Genomic DNA, 16,591 nt, shown 5'->3' on the forward strand with positions numbered 1-16,591 from the left:
AACAGTGCACAACATGAAGAGACGGAACACTGGCGGCTTGTCACAATGCCCCCCGATGACATCACAATAGCGCTGCTGCCTAGAAAACAAGCTGCGCAGAAGAAGTTGTTCTTTGGGTGGGAGGGTGGGCTAGTGGAAGGAGGGGGCAATCTCTTTTTTTCCCGGGTGGTAGGGGGATGACAGGAGAAGGGAAGCGGGTGGTGAGAAAGGTACAGAGGGCAGGGTTTGGGGGCTGGGAAGGAAAGGGAAAAGATTAGGGTTTGGGGATGATGAAAGGGCTTTCTACGGGTAAGGATGGCAAAGGGTGGCAGTGACGGAAAGTCAGGCAACCTGTCCTGTCCGTCTTTTTGTATCGTGAATTGGAAAGACTGCAAGGGGGAGGGGAGTTGCTTGCGCCCTAAAGGAGGAGTTATTCAGATTCATTGCAGTGGGCGGCGGCTGCAAAACGCACCATTCTTCTTGTTTTTGCTCTGCAAAGCAGCCTTTTCAAGGGTTGGCTTGGGTGACAAAATGTCTTGTGTAGGCGTGGGTTTGTCTCCCTCTCGCTCTCTCTCCCTAAGATGTGTCCGGCATAGGCCAGGGTGCCACTCGAGGCCCAAACCAATTCTGGTTATCGCTTCTCGGCCTTTTGGCTAAGATCAAGTGTAGTATCTGTTCTTATCAGTTTAATATCTGATACGTCCCCTATCTGGGGACCATATATTAAATGGATTTTTAGAACAGGGAGATGGAAAAAGAGCTTGCTCTGTCCACTCCACGCATTGACCTGGTATTGCAGTACCTCCAGGAACGGTGCACCCCTTCTTAACCCAGTTTCCAAAAGCAGAACTCGATTCACCTGATTCATATTAGCCCGATTAGCGAATTGAAATGAATTTTTATCTAACACACTTTTTACTTGCTTTATTCATCCAAATAGCAAACTCATCACCACTCAACTTCACCAACTCTGCTATGTCCCGTGCAGTATCTTGTTGTCAGTCTAATCTAGATCATGTGTAATTGAATGGAATAGATCCCTTTTGGACAAAGTGGAGTCAGATGCTGCAGTGACCACAGGTGTGAGAGGATCTACAATTGGCATCTGGTGTTATCTCTCTGCTTCCACTCCAAATAAAGTTACCTGTTGTTACCTGAACGTCAAATACTAAGAATGGGCGGCCTATGAAAGAATTAGTACTTTCATTAAGTATACTAAACCGGCTAATTGGGAATAGACAAACTGTAAAAAGCCCTCTGAGAAAGCCCCTCTCTAACCTTTGTTAGTAAGCTTTTCTGTAGCCTGCCTGTTGATGTATTTTCGGTTTGAACAGTGCACAACATGAAGAGACGGAACACTGGCGGCTTGTCACAATGCCCCCCGATGACATCACAATAGCGCTGCTGCCTAGAAAACAAGCTGCGCAGAAGAAGTTGTTCTTTGGGTGGGAGGGTGGGCTAGTGGAAGGAGGGGGCAATCTCTTTTTTTCCCGGGTGGTAGGGGGATGACAGGAGAAGGGAAGCGGGTGGTGAGAAAGGTACAGAGGGCAGGGTTTGGGGGCTGGGAAGGAAAGGGAAAAGATTAGGGTTTGGGGATGATGAAAGGGCTTTCTACGGGTAAGGATGGCAAAGGGTGGCAGTGACGGAAAGTCAGGCAACCTGTCCTGTCCGTCTTTTTGTATCGTGAATTGGAAAGACTGCAAGGGGGAGGGGAGTTGCTTGCGCCCTAAAGGAGGAGTTATTCAGATTCATTGCAGTGGGCGGCGGCTGCAAAACGCACCATTCTTCTTGTTTTTGCTCTGCAAAGCAGCCTTTTCAAGGGTTGGCTTGGGTGACAAAATGTCTTGTGTAGGCGTGGGTTTGTCTCCCTCTCGCTCTCTCTCCCTAAGATGTGTCCGGCATAGGCCAGGGTGCCACTCGAGGCCCAAACCAATTCTGGTTATCGCTTCTCGGCCTTTTGGCTAAGATCAAGTGTAGTATCTGTTCTTATCAGTTTAATATCTGATACGTCCCCTATCTGGGGACCATATATTAAATGGATTTTTAGAACAGGGAGATGGAAAAAGAGCTTGCTCTGTCCACTCCACGCATTGACCTGGTATTGCAGTACCTCCAGGAACGGTGCACCCCTTCTTAACCCAGTTTCCAAAAGCAGAACTCGATTCACCTGATTCATATTAGCCCGATTAGCGAATTGAAATGAATTTTTATCTAACACACTTTTTACTTGCTTTATTCATCCAAATAGCAAACTCATCACCACTCAACTTCACCAACTCTGCTATGTCCCGTGCAGTATCTTGTTGTCAGTCTAATCTAGATCATGTGTAATTGAATGGAATAGATCCCTTTTGGACAAAGTGGAGTCAGATGCTGCAGTGACCACAGGTGTGAGAGGATCTACAATTGGCATCTGGTGTTATCTCTCTGCTTCCACTCCAAATAAAGTTACCTGTTGTTACCTGAACGTCAAATACTAAGAATGGGCGGCCTATGAAAGAATTAGTACTTTCATTAAGTATACTAAACCGGCTAATTGGGAATAGACAAACTGTAAAAAGCCCTCTGAGAAAGCCCCTCTCTAACCTTTGTTAGTAAGCTTTTCTGTAGCCTGCCTGTTGATGTATTTTCGGTTTGAACAGTGCACAACATGAAGAGACGGAACACTGGCGGCTTGTCACAATGCCCCCCGATGACATCACAATAGCGCTGCTGCCTAGAAAACAAGCTGCGCAGAAGAAGTTGTTCTTTGGGTGGGAGGGTGGGCTAGTGGAAGGAGGGGGCAATCTCTTTTTTTCCCGGGTGGTAGGGGGATGACAGGAGAAGGGAAGCGGGTGGTGAGAAAGGTACAGAGGGCAGGGTTTGGGGGCTGGGAAGGAAAGGGAAAAGATTAGGGTTTGGGGATGATGAAAGGGCTTTCTACGGGTAAGGATGGCAAAGGGTGGCAGTGACGGAAAGTCAGGCAACCTGTCCTGTCCGTCTTTTTGTATCGTGAATTGGAAAGACTGCAAGGGGGAGGGGAGTTGCTTGCGCCCTAAAGGAGGAGTTATTCAGATTCATTGCAGTGGGCGGCGGCTGCAAAACGCACCATTCTTCTTGTTTTTGCTCTGCAAAGCAGCCTTTTCAAGGGTTGGCTTGGGTGACAAAATGTCTTGTGTAGGCGTGGGTTTGTCTCCCTCTCGCTCTCTCTCCCTAAGATGTGTCCGGCATAGGCCAGGGTGCCACTCGAGGCCCAAACCAATTCTGGTTATCGCTTCTCGGCCTTTTGGCTAAGATCAAGTGTAGTATCTGTTCTTATCAGTTTAATATCTGATACGTCCCCTATCTGGGGACCATATATTAAATGGATTTTTAGAACAGGGAGATGGAAAAAGAGCTTGCTCTGTCCACTCCACGCATTGACCTGGTATTGCAGTACCTCCAGGAACGGTGCACCCCTTCTTAACCCAGTTTCCAAAAGCAGAACTCGATTCACCTGATTCATATTAGCCCGATTAGCGAATTGAAATGAATTTTTATCTAACACACTTTTTACTTGCTTTATTCATCCAAATAGCAAACTCATCACCACTCAACTTCACCAACTCTGCTATGTCCCGTGCAGTATCTTGTTGTCAGTCTAATCTAGATCATGTGTAATTGAATGGAATAGATCCCTTTTGGACAAAGTGGAGTCAGATGCTGCAGTGACCACAGGTGTGAGAGGATCTACAATTGGCATCTGGTGTTATCTCTCTGCTTCCACTCCAAATAAAGTTACCTGTTGTTACCTGAACGTCAAATACTAAGAATGGGCGGCCTATGAAAGAATTAGTACTTTCATTAAGTATACTAAACCGGCTAATTGGGAATAGACAAACTGTAAAAAGCCCTCTGAGAAAGCCCCTCTCTAACCTTTGTTAGTAAGCTTTTCTGTAGCCTGCCTGTTGATGTATTTTCGGTTTGAACAGTGCACAACATGAAGAGACGGAACACTGGCGGCTTGTCACAATGCCCCCCGATGACATCACAATAGCGCTGCTGCCTAGAAAACAAGCTGCGCAGAAGAAGTTGTTCTTTGGGTGGGAGGGTGGGCTAGTGGAAGGAGGGGGCAATCTCTTTTTTTCCCGGGTGGTAGGGGGATGACAGGAGAAGGGAAGCGGGTGGTGAGAAAGGTACAGAGGGCAGGGTTTGGGGGCTGGGAAGGAAAGGGAAAAGATTAGGGTTTGGGGATGATGAAAGGGCTTTCTACGGGTAAGGATGGCAAAGGGTGGCAGTGACGGAAAGTCAGGCAACCTGTCCTGTCCGTCTTTTTGTATCGTGAATTGGAAAGACTGCAAGGGGGAGGGGAGTTGCTTGCGCCCTAAAGGAGGAGTTATTCAGATTCATTGCAGTGGGCGGCGGCTGCAAAACGCACCATTCTTCTTGTTTTTGCTCTGCAAAGCAGCCTTTTCAAGGGTTGGCTTGGGTGACAAAATGTCTTGTGTAGGCGTGGGTTTGTCTCCCTCTCGCTCTCTCTCCCTAAGATGTGTCCGGCATAGGCCAGGGTGCCACTCGAGGCCCAAACCAATTCTGGTTATCGCTTCTCGGCCTTTTGGCTAAGATCAAGTGTAGTATCTGTTCTTATCAGTTTAATATCTGATACGTCCCCTATCTGGGGACCATATATTAAATGGATTTTTAGAACAGGGAGATGGAAAAAGAGCTTGCTCTGTCCACTCCACGCATTGACCTGGTATTGCAGTACCTCCAGGAACGGTGCACCCCTTCTTAACCCAGTTTCCAAAAGCAGAACTCGATTCACCTGATTCATATTAGCCCGATTAGCGAATTGAAATGAATTTTTATCTAACACACTTTTTACTTGCTTTATTCATCCAAATAGCAAACTCATCACCACTCAACTTCACCAACTCTGCTATGTCCCGTGCAGTATCTTGTTGTCAGTCTAATCTAGATCATGTGTAATTGAATGGAATAGATCCCTTTTGGACAAAGTGGAGTCAGATGCTGCAGTGACCACAGGTGTGAGAGGATCTACAATTGGCATCTGGTGTTATCTCTCTGCTTCCACTCCAAATAAAGTTACCTGTTGTTACCTGAACGTCAAATACTAAGAATGGGCGGCCTATGAAAGAATTAGTACTTTCATTAAGTATACTAAACCGGCTAATTGGGAATAGACAAACTGTAAAAAGCCCTCTGAGAAAGCCCCTCTCTAACCTTTGTTAGTAAGCTTTTCTGTAGCCTGCCTGTTGATGTATTTTCGGTTTGAACAGTGCACAACATGAAGAGACGGAACACTGGCGGCTTGTCACAATGCCCCCCGATGACATCACAATAGCGCTGCTGCCTAGAAAACAAGCTGCGCAGAAGAAGTTGTTCTTTGGGTGGGAGGGTGGGCTAGTGGAAGGAGGGGGCAATCTCTTTTTTTCCCGGGTGGTAGGGGGATGACAGGAGAAGGGAAGCGGGTGGTGAGAAAGGTACAGAGGGCAGGGTTTGGGGGCTGGGAAGGAAAGGGAAAAGATTAGGGTTTGGGGATGATGAAAGGGCTTTCTACGGGTAAGGATGGCAAAGGGTGGCAGTGACGGAAAGTCAGGCAACCTGTCCTGTCCGTCTTTTTGTATCGTGAATTGGAAAGACTGCAAGGGGGAGGGGAGTTGCTTGCGCCCTAAAGGAGGAGTTATTCAGATTCATTGCAGTGGGCGGCGGCTGCAAAACGCACCATTCTTCTTGTTTTTGCTCTGCAAAGCAGCCTTTTCAAGGGTTGGCTTGGGTGACAAAATGTCTTGTGTAGGCGTGGGTTTGTCTCCCTCTCGCTCTCTCTCCCTAAGATGTGTCCGGCATAGGCCAGGGTGCCACTCGAGGCCCAAACCAATTCTGGTTATCGCTTCTCGGCCTTTTGGCTAAGATCAAGTGTAGTATCTGTTCTTATCAGTTTAATATCTGATACGTCCCCTATCTGGGGACCATATATTAAATGGATTTTTAGAACAGGGAGATGGAAAAAGAGCTTGCTCTGTCCACTCCACGCATTGACCTGGTATTGCAGTACCTCCAGGAACGGTGCACCCCTTCTTAACCCAGTTTCCAAAAGCAGAACTCGATTCACCTGATTCATATTAGCCCGATTAGCGAATTGAAATGAATTTTTATCTAACACACTTTTTACTTGCTTTATTCATCCAAATAGCAAACTCATCACCACTCAACTTCACCAACTCTGCTATGTCCCGTGCAGTATCTTGTTGTCAGTCTAATCTAGATCATGTGTAATTGAATGGAATAGATCCCTTTTGGACAAAGTGGAGTCAGATGCTGCAGTGACCACAGGTGTGAGAGGATCTACAATTGGCATCTGGTGTTATCTCTCTGCTTCCACTCCAAATAAAGTTACCTGTTGTTACCTGAACGTCAAATACTAAGAATGGGCGGCCTATGAAAGAATTAGTACTTTCATTAAGTATACTAAACCGGCTAATTGGGAATAGACAAACTGTAAAAAGCCCTCTGAGAAAGCCCCTCTCTAACCTTTGTTAGTAAGCTTTTCTGTAGCCTGCCTGTTGATGTATTTTCGGTTTGAACAGTGCACAACATGAAGAGACGGAACACTGGCGGCTTGTCACAATGCCCCCCGATGACATCACAATAGCGCTGCTGCCTAGAAAACAAGCTGCGCAGAAGAAGTTGTTCTTTGGGTGGGAGGGTGGGCTAGTGGAAGGAGGGGGCAATCTCTTTTTTTCCCGGGTGGTAGGGGGATGACAGGAGAAGGGAAGCGGGTGGTGAGAAAGGTACAGAGGGCAGGGTTTGGGGGCTGGGAAGGAAAGGGAAAAGATTAGGGTTTGGGGATGATGAAAGGGCTTTCTACGGGTAAGGATGGCAAAGGGTGGCAGTGACGGAAAGTCAGGCAACCTGTCCTGTCCGTCTTTTTGTATCGTGAATTGGAAAGACTGCAAGGGGGAGGGGAGTTGCTTGCGCCCTAAAGGAGGAGTTATTCAGATTCATTGCAGTGGGCGGCGGCTGCAAAACGCACCATTCTTCTTGTTTTTGCTCTGCAAAGCAGCCTTTTCAAGGGTTGGCTTGGGTGACAAAATGTCTTGTGTAGGCGTGGGTTTGTCTCCCTCTCGCTCTCTCTCCCTAAGATGTGTCCGGCATAGGCCAGGGTGCCACTCGAGGCCCAAACCAATTCTGGTTATCGCTTCTCGGCCTTTTGGCTAAGATCAAGTGTAGTATCTGTTCTTATCAGTTTAATATCTGATACGTCCCCTATCTGGGGACCATATATTAAATGGATTTTTAGAACAGGGAGATGGAAAAAGAGCTTGCTCTGTCCACTCCACGCATTGACCTGGTATTGCAGTACCTCCAGGAACGGTGCACCCCTTCTTAACCCAGTTTCCAAAAGCAGAACTCGATTCACCTGATTCATATTAGCCCGATTAGCGAATTGAAATGAATTTTTATCTAACACACTTTTTACTTGCTTTATTCATCCAAATAGCAAACTCATCACCACTCAACTTCACCAACTCTGCTATGTCCCGTGCAGTATCTTGTTGTCAGTCTAATCTAGATCATGTGTAATTGAATGGAATAGATCCCTTTTGGACAAAGTGGAGTCAGATGCTGCAGTGACCACAGGTGTGAGAGGATCTACAATTGGCATCTGGTGTTATCTCTCTGCTTCCACTCCAAATAAAGTTACCTGTTGTTACCTGAACGTCAAATACTAAGAATGGGCGGCCTATGAAAGAATTAGTACTTTCATTAAGTATACTAAACCGGCTAATTGGGAATAGACAAACTGTAAAAAGCCCTCTGAGAAAGCCCCTCTCTAACCTTTGTTAGTAAGCTTTTCTGTAGCCTGCCTGTTGATGTATTTTCGGTTTGAACAGTGCACAACATGAAGAGACGGAACACTGGCGGCTTGTCACAATGCCCCCCGATGACATCACAATAGCGCTGCTGCCTAGAAAACAAGCTGCGCAGAAGAAGTTGTTCTTTGGGTGGGAGGGTGGGCTAGTGGAAGGAGGGGGCAATCTCTTTTTTTCCCGGGTGGTAGGGGGATGACAGGAGAAGGGAAGCGGGTGGTGAGAAAGGTACAGAGGGCAGGGTTTGGGGGCTGGGAAGGAAAGGGAAAAGATTAGGGTTTGGGGATGATGAAAGGGCTTTCTACGGGTAAGGATGGCAAAGGGTGGCAGTGACGGAAAGTCAGGCAACCTGTCCTGTCCGTCTTTTTGTATCGTGAATTGGAAAGACTGCAAGGGGGAGGGGAGTTGCTTGCGCCCTAAAGGAGGAGTTATTCAGATTCATTGCAGTGGGCGGCGGCTGCAAAACGCACCATTCTTCTTGTTTTTGCTCTGCAAAGCAGCCTTTTCAAGGGTTGGCTTGGGTGACAAAATGTCTTGTGTAGGCGTGGGTTTGTCTCCCTCTCGCTCTCTCTCCCTAAGATGTGTCCGGCATAGGCCAGGGTGCCACTCGAGGCCCAAACCAATTCTGGTTATCGCTTCTCGGCCTTTTGGCTAAGATCAAGTGTAGTATCTGTTCTTATCAGTTTAATATCTGATACGTCCCCTATCTGGGGACCATATATTAAATGGATTTTTAGAACAGGGAGATGGAAAAAGAGCTTGCTCTGTCCACTCCACGCATTGACCTGGTATTGCAGTACCTCCAGGAACGGTGCACCCCTTCTTAACCCAGTTTCCAAAAGCAGAACTCGATTCACCTGATTCATATTAGCCCGATTAGCGAATTGAAATGAATTTTTATCTAACACACTTTTTACTTGCTTTATTCATCCAAATAGCAAACTCATCACCACTCAACTTCACCAACTCTGCTATGTCCCGTGCAGTATCTTGTTGTCAGTCTAATCTAGATCATGTGTAATTGAATGGAATAGATCCCTTTTGGACAAAGTGGAGTCAGATGCTGCAGTGACCACAGGTGTGAGAGGATCTACAATTGGCATCTGGTGTTATCTCTCTGCTTCCACTCCAAATAAAGTTACCTGTTGTTACCTGAACGTCAAATACTAAGAATGGGCGGCCTATGAAAGAATTAGTACTTTCATTAAGTATACTAAACCGGCTAATTGGGAATAGACAAACTGTAAAAAGCCCTCTGAGAAAGCCCCTCTCTAACCTTTGTTAGTAAGCTTTTCTGTAGCCTGCCTGTTGATGTATTTTCGGTTTGAACAGTGCACAACATGAAGAGACGGAACACTGGCGGCTTGTCACAATGCCCCCCGATGACATCACAATAGCGCTGCTGCCTAGAAAACAAGCTGCGCAGAAGAAGTTGTTCTTTGGGTGGGAGGGTGGGCTAGTGGAAGGAGGGGGCAATCTCTTTTTTTCCCGGGTGGTAGGGGGATGACAGGAGAAGGGAAGCGGGTGGTGAGAAAGGTACAGAGGGCAGGGTTTGGGGGCTGGGAAGGAAAGGGAAAAGATTAGGGTTTGGGGATGATGAAAGGGCTTTCTACGGGTAAGGATGGCAAAGGGTGGCAGTGACGGAAAGTCAGGCAACCTGTCCTGTCCGTCTTTTTGTATCGTGAATTGGAAAGACTGCAAGGGGGAGGGGAGTTGCTTGCGCCCTAAAGGAGGAGTTATTCAGATTCATTGCAGTGGGCGGCGGCTGCAAAACGCACCATTCTTCTTGTTTTTGCTCTGCAAAGCAGCCTTTTCAAGGGTTGGCTTGGGTGACAAAATGTCTTGTGTAGGCGTGGGTTTGTCTCCCTCTCGCTCTCTCTCCCTAAGATGTGTCCGGCATAGGCCAGGGTGCCACTCGAGGCCCAAACCAATTCTGGTTATCGCTTCTCGGCCTTTTGGCTAAGATCAAGTGTAGTATCTGTTCTTATCAGTTTAATATCTGATACGTCCCCTATCTGGGGACCATATATTAAATGGATTTTTAGAACAGGGAGATGGAAAAAGAGCTTGCTCTGTCCACTCCACGCATTGACCTGGTATTGCAGTACCTCCAGGAACGGTGCACCCCTTCTTAACCCAGTTTCCAAAAGCAGAACTCGATTCACCTGATTCATATTAGCCCGATTAGCGAATTGAAATGAATTTTTATCTAACACACTTTTTACTTGCTTTATTCATCCAAATAGCAAACTCATCACCACTCAACTTCACCAACTCTGCTATGTCCCGTGCAGTATCTTGTTGTCAGTCTAATCTAGATCATGTGTAATTGAATGGAATAGATCCCTTTTGGACAAAGTGGAGTCAGATGCTGCAGTGACCACAGGTGTGAGAGGATCTACAATTGGCATCTGGTGTTATCTCTCTGCTTCCACTCCAAATAAAGTTACCTGTTGTTACCTGAACGTCAAATACTAAGAATGGGCGGCCTATGAAAGAATTAGTACTTTCATTAAGTATACTAAACCGGCTAATTGGGAATAGACAAACTGTAAAAAGCCCTCTGAGAAAGCCCCTCTCTAACCTTTGTTAGTAAGCTTTTCTGTAGCCTGCCTGTTGATGTATTTTCGGTTTGAACAGTGCACAACATGAAGAGACGGAACACTGGCGGCTTGTCACAATGCCCCCCGATGACATCACAATAGCGCTGCTGCCTAGAAAACAAGCTGCGCAGAAGAAGTTGTTCTTTGGGTGGGAGGGTGGGCTAGTGGAAGGAGGGGGCAATCTCTTTTTTTCCCGGGTGGTAGGGGGATGACAGGAGAAGGGAAGCGGGGTGGTGAGAAAGGTACAGAGGGCAGGGTTTGGGGGCTGGGAAGGAAAGGGAAAAGATTAGGGTTTGGGGATGATGAAAGGGCTTTCTACGGGTAAGGATGGCAAAGGGTGGCAGTGACGGAAAGTCAGGCAACCTGTCCTGTCCGTCTTTTTGTATCGTGAATTGGAAAGACTGCAAGGGGGAGGGGAGTTGCTTGCGCCCTAAAGGAGGAGTTATTCAGATTCATTGCAGTGGGCGGCGGCTGCAAAACGCACCATTCTTCTTGTTTTTGCTCTGCAAAGCAGCCTTTTCAAGGGTTGGCTTGGGTGACAAAATGTCTTGTGTAGGCGTGGGTTTGTCTCCCTCTCGCTCTCTCTCCCTAAGATGTGTCCGGCATAGGCCAGGGTGCCACTCGAGGCCCAAACCAATTCTGGTTATCGCTTCTCGGCCTTTTGGCTAAGATCAAGTGTAGTATCTGTTCTTATCAGTTTAATATCTGATACGTCCCCTATCTGGGGACCATATATTAAATGGATTTTTAGAACAGGGAGATGGAAAAAGAGCTTGCTCTGTCCACTCCACGCATTGACCTGGTATTGCAGTACCTCCAGGAACGGTGCACCCCTTCTTAACCCAGTTTCCAAAAGCAGAACTCGATTCACCTGATTCATATTAGCCCGATTAGCGAATTGAAATGAATTTTTATCTAACACACTTTTTACTTGCTTTATTCATCCAAATAGCAAACTCATCACCACTCAACTTCACCAACTCTGCTATGTCCCGTGCAGTATCTTGTTGTCAGTCTAATCTAGATCATGTGTAATTGAATGGAATAGATCCCTTTTGGACAAAGTGGAGTCAGATGCTGCAGTGACCACAGGTGTGAGAGGATCTACAATTGGCATCTGGTGTTATCTCTCTGCTTCCACTCCAAATAAAGTTACCTGTTGTTACCTGAACGTCAAATACTAAGAATGGGCGGCCTATGAAAGAATTAGTACTTTCATTAAGTATACTAAACCGGCTAATTGGGAATAGACAAACTGTAAAAAGCCCTCTGAGAAAGCCCCTCTCAACCTTTGTTAGTAAGCTTTTCTGTAGCCTGCCTGTTGATGTATTTTCGGTTTGAACAGTGCACAACATGAAGAGACGGAACACTGGCGGCTTGTCACAATGCCCCCCGATGACATCACAATAGCGCTGCTGCCTAGAAAACAAGCTGCGCAGAAGAAGTTGTTCTTTGGGTGGGAGGGTGGGCTAGTGGAAGGAGGGGGCAATCTCTTTTTTTCCCGGGTGGTAGGGGGATGACAGGAGAAGGGAAGCGGGTGGTGAGAAAGGTACAGAGGGCAGGGTTTGGGGGCTGGGAAGGAAAGGGAAAAGATTAGGGTTTGGGGATGATGAAAGGGCTTTCTACGGGTAAGGATGGCAAAGGGTGGCAGTGACGGAAAGTCAGGCAACCTGTCCTGTCCGTCTTTTTGTATCGTGAATTGGAAAGACTGCAAGGGGGAGGGGAGTTGCTTGCGCCCTAAAGGAGGAGTTATTCAGATTCATTGCAGTGGGCGGCGGCTGCAAAACGCACCATTCTTCTTGTTTTTGCTCTGCAAAGCAGCCTTTTCAAGGGTTGGCTTGGGTGACAAAATGTCTTGTGTAGGCGTGGGTTTGTCTCCCTCTCGCTCTCTCTCCCTAAGATGTGTCCGGCATAGGCCAGGGTGCCACTCGAGGCCCAAACCAATTCTGGTTATCGCTTCTCGGCCTTTTGGCTAAGATCAAGTGTAGTATCTGTTCTTATCAGTTTAATATCTGATACGTCCCCTATCTGGGGACCATATATTAAATGGATTTTTAGAACAGGGAGATGGAAAAAGAGCTTGCTCTGTCCACTCCACGCATTGACCTGGTATTGCAGTACCTCCAGGAACGGTGCACCCCTTCTTAACCCAGTTTCCAAAAGCAGAACTCGATTCACCTGATTCATATTAGCCCGATTAGCGAATTGAAATGAATTTTTATCTAACACACTTTTTACTTGCTTTATTCATCCAAATAGCAAACTCATCACCACTCAACTTCACCAACTCTGCTATGTCCCGTGCAGTATCTTGTTGTCAGTCTAATCTAGATCATGTGTAATTGAATGGAATAGATCCCTTTTGGACAAAGTGGAGTCAGATGCTGCAGTGACCACAGGTGTGAGAGGATCTACAATTGGCATCTGGTGTTATCTCTCTGCTTCCACTCCAAATAAAGTTACCTGTTGTTACCTGAACGTCAAATACTAAGAATGGGCGGCCTATGAAAGAATTAGTACTTTCATTAAGTATACTAAACCGGCTAATTGGGAATAGACAAACTGTAAAAAGCCCTCTGAGAAAGCCCCTCTCTAACCTTTGTTAGTAAGCTTTTCTGTAGCCTGCCTGTTGATGTATTTTCGGTTTGAACAGTGCACAACATGAAGAGACGGAACACTGGCGGCTTGTCACAATGCCCCCCGATGACATCACAATAGCGCTGCTGCCTAGAAAACAAGCTGCGCAGAAGAAGTTGTTCTTTGGGTGGGAGGGTGGGCTAGTGGAAGGAGGGGGCAATCTCTTTTTTTCCCGGGTGGTAGGGGGATGACAGGAGAAGGGAAGCGGGTGGTGAGAAAGGTACAGAGGGCAGGGTTTGGGGGCTGGGAAGGAAAGGGAAAAGATTAGGGTTTGGGGATGATGAAAGGGCTTTCTACGGGTAAGGATGGCAAAGGGTGGCAGTGACGGAAAGTCAGGCAACCTGTCCTGTCCGTCTTTTTGTATCGTGAATTGGAAAGACTGCAAGGGGGAGGGGAGTTGCTTGCGCCCTAAAGGAGGAGTTATTCAGATTCATTGCAGTGGGCGGCGGCTGCAAAACGCACCATTCTTCTTGTTTTTGCTCTGCAAAGCAGCCTTTTCAAGGGTTGGCTTGGGTGACAAAATGTCTTGTGTAGGCGTGGGTTTGTCTCCCTCTCGCTCTCTCTCCCTAAGATGTGTCCGGCATAGGCCAGGGTGCCACTCGAGGCCCAAACCAATTCTGGTTATCGCTTCTCGGCCTTTTGGCTAAGATCAAGTGTAGTATCTGTTCTTATCAGTTTAATATCTGATACGTCCCCTATCTGGGGACCATATATTAAATGGATTTTTAGAACAGGGAGATGGAAAAAGAGCTTGCTCTGTCCACTCCACGCATTGACCTGGTATTGCAGTACCTCCAGGAACGGTGCACCCCTTCTTAACCCAGTTTCCAAAAGCAGAACTCGATTCACCTGATTCATATTAGCCCGATTAGCGAATTGAAATGAATTTTTATCTAACACACTTTTTACTTGCTTTATTCATCCAAATAGCAAACTCATCACCACTCAACTTCACCAACTCTGCTATGTCCCGTGCAGTATCTTGTTGTCAGTCTAATCTAGATCATGTGTAATTGAATGGAATAGATCCCTTTTGGACAAAGTGGAGTCAGATGCTGCAGTGACCACAGGTGTGAGAGGATCTACAATTGGCATCTGGTGTTATCTCTCTGCTTCCACTCCAAATAAAGTTACCTGTTGTTACCTGAACGTCAAATACTAAGAATGGGCGGCCTATGAAAGAATTAGTACTTTCATTAAGTATACTAAACCGGCTAATTGGGAATAGACAAACTGTAAAAAGCCCTCTGAGAAAGCCCCTCTCTAACCTTTGTTAGTAAGCTTTTCTGTAGCCTGCCTGTTGATGTATTTTCGGTTTGAACAGTGCACAACATGAAGAGACGGAACACTGGCGGCTTGTCACAATGCCCCCCGATGACATCACAATAGCGCTGCTGCCTAGAAAACAAGCTGCGCAGAAGAAGTTGTTCTTTGGGTGGGAGGGTGGGCTAGTGGAAGGAGGGGGCAATCTCTTTTTTTCCCGGGTGGTAGGGGGATGACAGGAGAAGGGAAGCGGGTGGTGAGAAAGGTACAGAGGGCAGGGTTTGGGGGCTGGGAAGGAAAGGGAAAAGATTAGGGTTTGGGGATGATGAAAGGGCTTTCTACGGGTAAGGATGGCAAAGGGTGGCAGTGACGGAAAGTCAGGCAACCTGTCCTGTCCGTCTTTTTGTATCGTGAATTGGAAAGACTGCAAGGGGGAGGGGAGTTGCTTGCGCCCTAAAGGAGGAGTTATTCAGATTCATTGCAGTGGGCGGCGGCTGCAAAACGCACCATTCTTCTTGTTTTTGCTCTGCAAAGCAGCCTTTTCAAGGGTTGGCTTGGGTGACAAAATGTCTTGTGTAGGCGTGGGTTTGTCTCCCTCTCGCTCTCTCTCCCTAAGATGTGTCCGGCATAGGCCAGGGTGCCACTCGAGGCCCAAACCAATTCTGGTTATCGCTTCTCGGCCTTTTGGCTAAGATCAAGTGTAGTATCTGTTCTTATCAGTTTAATATCTGATACGTCCCCTATCTGGGGACCATATATTAAATGGATTTTTAGAACAGGGAGATGGAAAAAGAGCTTGCTCTGTCCACTCCACGCATTGACCTGGTATTGCAGTACCTCCAGGAACGGTGCACCCCTTCTTAACCCAGTTTCCAAAAGCAGAACTCGATTCACCTGATTCATATTAGCCCGATTAGCGAATTGAAATGAATTTTTATCTAACACACTTTTTACTTGCTTTATTCATCCAAATAGCAAACTCATCACCACTCAACTTCACCAACTCTGCTATGTCCCGTGCAGTATCTTGTTGTCAGTCTAATCTAGATCATGTGTAATTGAATGGAATAGATCCCTTTTGGACAAAGTGGAGTCAGATGCTGCAGTGACCACAGGTGTGAGAGGATCTACAATTGGCATCTGGTGTTATCTCTCTGCTTCCACTCCAAATAAAGTTACCTGTTGTTACCTGAACGTCAAATACTAAGAATGGGCGGCCTATGAAAGAATTAGTACTTTCATTAAGTATACTAAACCGGCTAATTGGGAATAGACAAACTGTAAAAAGCCCTCTGAGAAAGCCCCTCTCTAACCTTTGTTAGTAAGCTTTTCTGTAGCCTGCCTGTTGATGTATTTTCGGTTTGAACAGTGCACAACATGAAGAGACGGAACACTGGCGGCTTGTCACAATGCCCCCCGATGACATCACAATAGCGCTGCTGCCTAGAAAACAAGCTGCGCAGAAGAAGTTGTTCTTTGGGTGGGAGGGTGGGCTAGTGGAAGGAGGGGGCAATCTCTTTTTTTCCCGGGTGGTAGGGGGATGACAGGAGAAGGGAAGCGGGTGGTGAGAAAGGTACAGAGGGCAGGGTTTGGGGGCTGGGAAGGAAAGGGAAAAGATTAGGGTTTGGGGATGATGAAAGGGCTTTCTACGGGTAAGGATGGCAAAGGGTGGCAGTGACGGAAAGTCAGGCAACCTGTCCTGTCCGTCTTTTTGTATCGTGAATTGGAAAGACTGCAAGGGGGAGGGGAGTTGCTTGCGCCCTAAAGGAGGAGTTATTCAGATTCATTGCAGTGGGCGGCGGCTGCAAAACGCACCATTCTTCTTGTTTTTGCTCTGCAAAGCAGCCTTTTCAAGGGTTGGCTTGGGTGACAAAATGTCTTGTGTAGGCGTGGGTTTGTCTCCCTCTCGCTCTCTCTCCCTAAGATGTGTCCGGCATAGGCCAGGGTGCCACTCGAGGCCCAAACCAATTCTGGTTATCGCTTCTCGGCCTTTTGGCTAAGATCAAGTGTAGTATCTGTTCTTATCAGTTTAATATCTGATACGTCCCCTATCTGGGGACCATATATTAAATGGATTTTTAGAACAGGGAGATGGAAAAAGAGCTTGCTCTGTCCACTCCACGCATTGACCTGGTATTGCAGTACCTCCAGGAACGGTGCACCCCTTCTTAACCCAGTTTCCAAAAGCAGAACTCGATTCACCTGATTCATATTAGCCCGATTAGCGAATTGAAATGAATTTTTATCTAACACACTTTT

General features: G+C 46.9%; 13 non-coding genes across 13 annotated transcripts; all 13 read left to right on the forward strand.

Annotated features, from left to right (window-relative positions):
• Positions 1–612: 612 nt before the first annotated feature.
• LOC142287014 (U2 spliceosomal RNA) lies at positions 613–803 on the forward strand. Its single transcript, XR_012748041.1, has one exon. It is a non-coding gene; the product is annotated as a U2 spliceosomal RNA (small nuclear RNA).
• A 1,117-nt stretch (positions 804–1,920) lies between these two features.
• LOC142287015 (U2 spliceosomal RNA) lies at positions 1,921–2,111 on the forward strand. Its single transcript, XR_012748042.1, has one exon. It is a non-coding gene; the product is annotated as a U2 spliceosomal RNA (small nuclear RNA).
• A 1,117-nt stretch (positions 2,112–3,228) lies between these two features.
• LOC142287016 (U2 spliceosomal RNA) lies at positions 3,229–3,419 on the forward strand. The gene has a single exon (XR_012748043.1). It is a non-coding gene; the product is annotated as a U2 spliceosomal RNA (small nuclear RNA).
• Positions 3,420–4,536: 1,117 nt separating this feature from the next.
• On the forward strand, positions 4,537–4,727 carry LOC142287017 (U2 spliceosomal RNA). The gene has a single exon (XR_012748044.1). It is a non-coding gene; the product is annotated as a U2 spliceosomal RNA (small nuclear RNA).
• A 1,117-nt stretch (positions 4,728–5,844) lies between these two features.
• On the forward strand, positions 5,845–6,035 carry LOC142287018 (U2 spliceosomal RNA). The gene has a single exon (XR_012748045.1). It is a non-coding gene; the product is annotated as a U2 spliceosomal RNA (small nuclear RNA).
• Positions 6,036–7,152: 1,117 nt separating this feature from the next.
• On the forward strand, positions 7,153–7,343 carry LOC142287019 (U2 spliceosomal RNA). Its single transcript, XR_012748046.1, has one exon. It is a non-coding gene; the product is annotated as a U2 spliceosomal RNA (small nuclear RNA).
• Positions 7,344–8,460: 1,117 nt separating this feature from the next.
• LOC142287020 (U2 spliceosomal RNA) lies at positions 8,461–8,651 on the forward strand. Its single transcript, XR_012748047.1, has one exon. It is a non-coding gene; the product is annotated as a U2 spliceosomal RNA (small nuclear RNA).
• A 1,117-nt stretch (positions 8,652–9,768) lies between these two features.
• LOC142287023 (U2 spliceosomal RNA) lies at positions 9,769–9,959 on the forward strand. Its single transcript, XR_012748049.1, has one exon. It is a non-coding gene; the product is annotated as a U2 spliceosomal RNA (small nuclear RNA).
• A 1,118-nt stretch (positions 9,960–11,077) lies between these two features.
• On the forward strand, positions 11,078–11,268 carry LOC142287024 (U2 spliceosomal RNA). Its single transcript, XR_012748050.1, has one exon. It is a non-coding gene; the product is annotated as a U2 spliceosomal RNA (small nuclear RNA).
• Positions 11,269–12,384: 1,116 nt separating this feature from the next.
• Positions 12,385–12,575, forward strand: LOC142287025 (U2 spliceosomal RNA). The gene has a single exon (XR_012748051.1). It is a non-coding gene; the product is annotated as a U2 spliceosomal RNA (small nuclear RNA).
• A 1,117-nt stretch (positions 12,576–13,692) lies between these two features.
• LOC142287026 (U2 spliceosomal RNA) lies at positions 13,693–13,883 on the forward strand. Its single transcript, XR_012748052.1, has one exon. It is a non-coding gene; the product is annotated as a U2 spliceosomal RNA (small nuclear RNA).
• A 1,117-nt stretch (positions 13,884–15,000) lies between these two features.
• LOC142287027 (U2 spliceosomal RNA) lies at positions 15,001–15,191 on the forward strand. The gene has a single exon (XR_012748053.1). It is a non-coding gene; the product is annotated as a U2 spliceosomal RNA (small nuclear RNA).
• Positions 15,192–16,308: 1,117 nt separating this feature from the next.
• Positions 16,309–16,499, forward strand: LOC142286929 (U2 spliceosomal RNA). Its single transcript, XR_012747966.1, has one exon. It is a non-coding gene; the product is annotated as a U2 spliceosomal RNA (small nuclear RNA).
• Positions 16,500–16,591: the final 92 nt, after the last annotated feature.

Source organism: Anomaloglossus baeobatrachus, unplaced genomic scaffold, assembly GCF_048569485.1.
Source record: "Anomaloglossus baeobatrachus isolate aAnoBae1 unplaced genomic scaffold, aAnoBae1.hap1 Scaffold_703, whole genome shotgun sequence".
Taxonomy (NCBI): Eukaryota; Metazoa; Chordata; class Amphibia; order Anura; family Aromobatidae; genus Anomaloglossus; species Anomaloglossus baeobatrachus.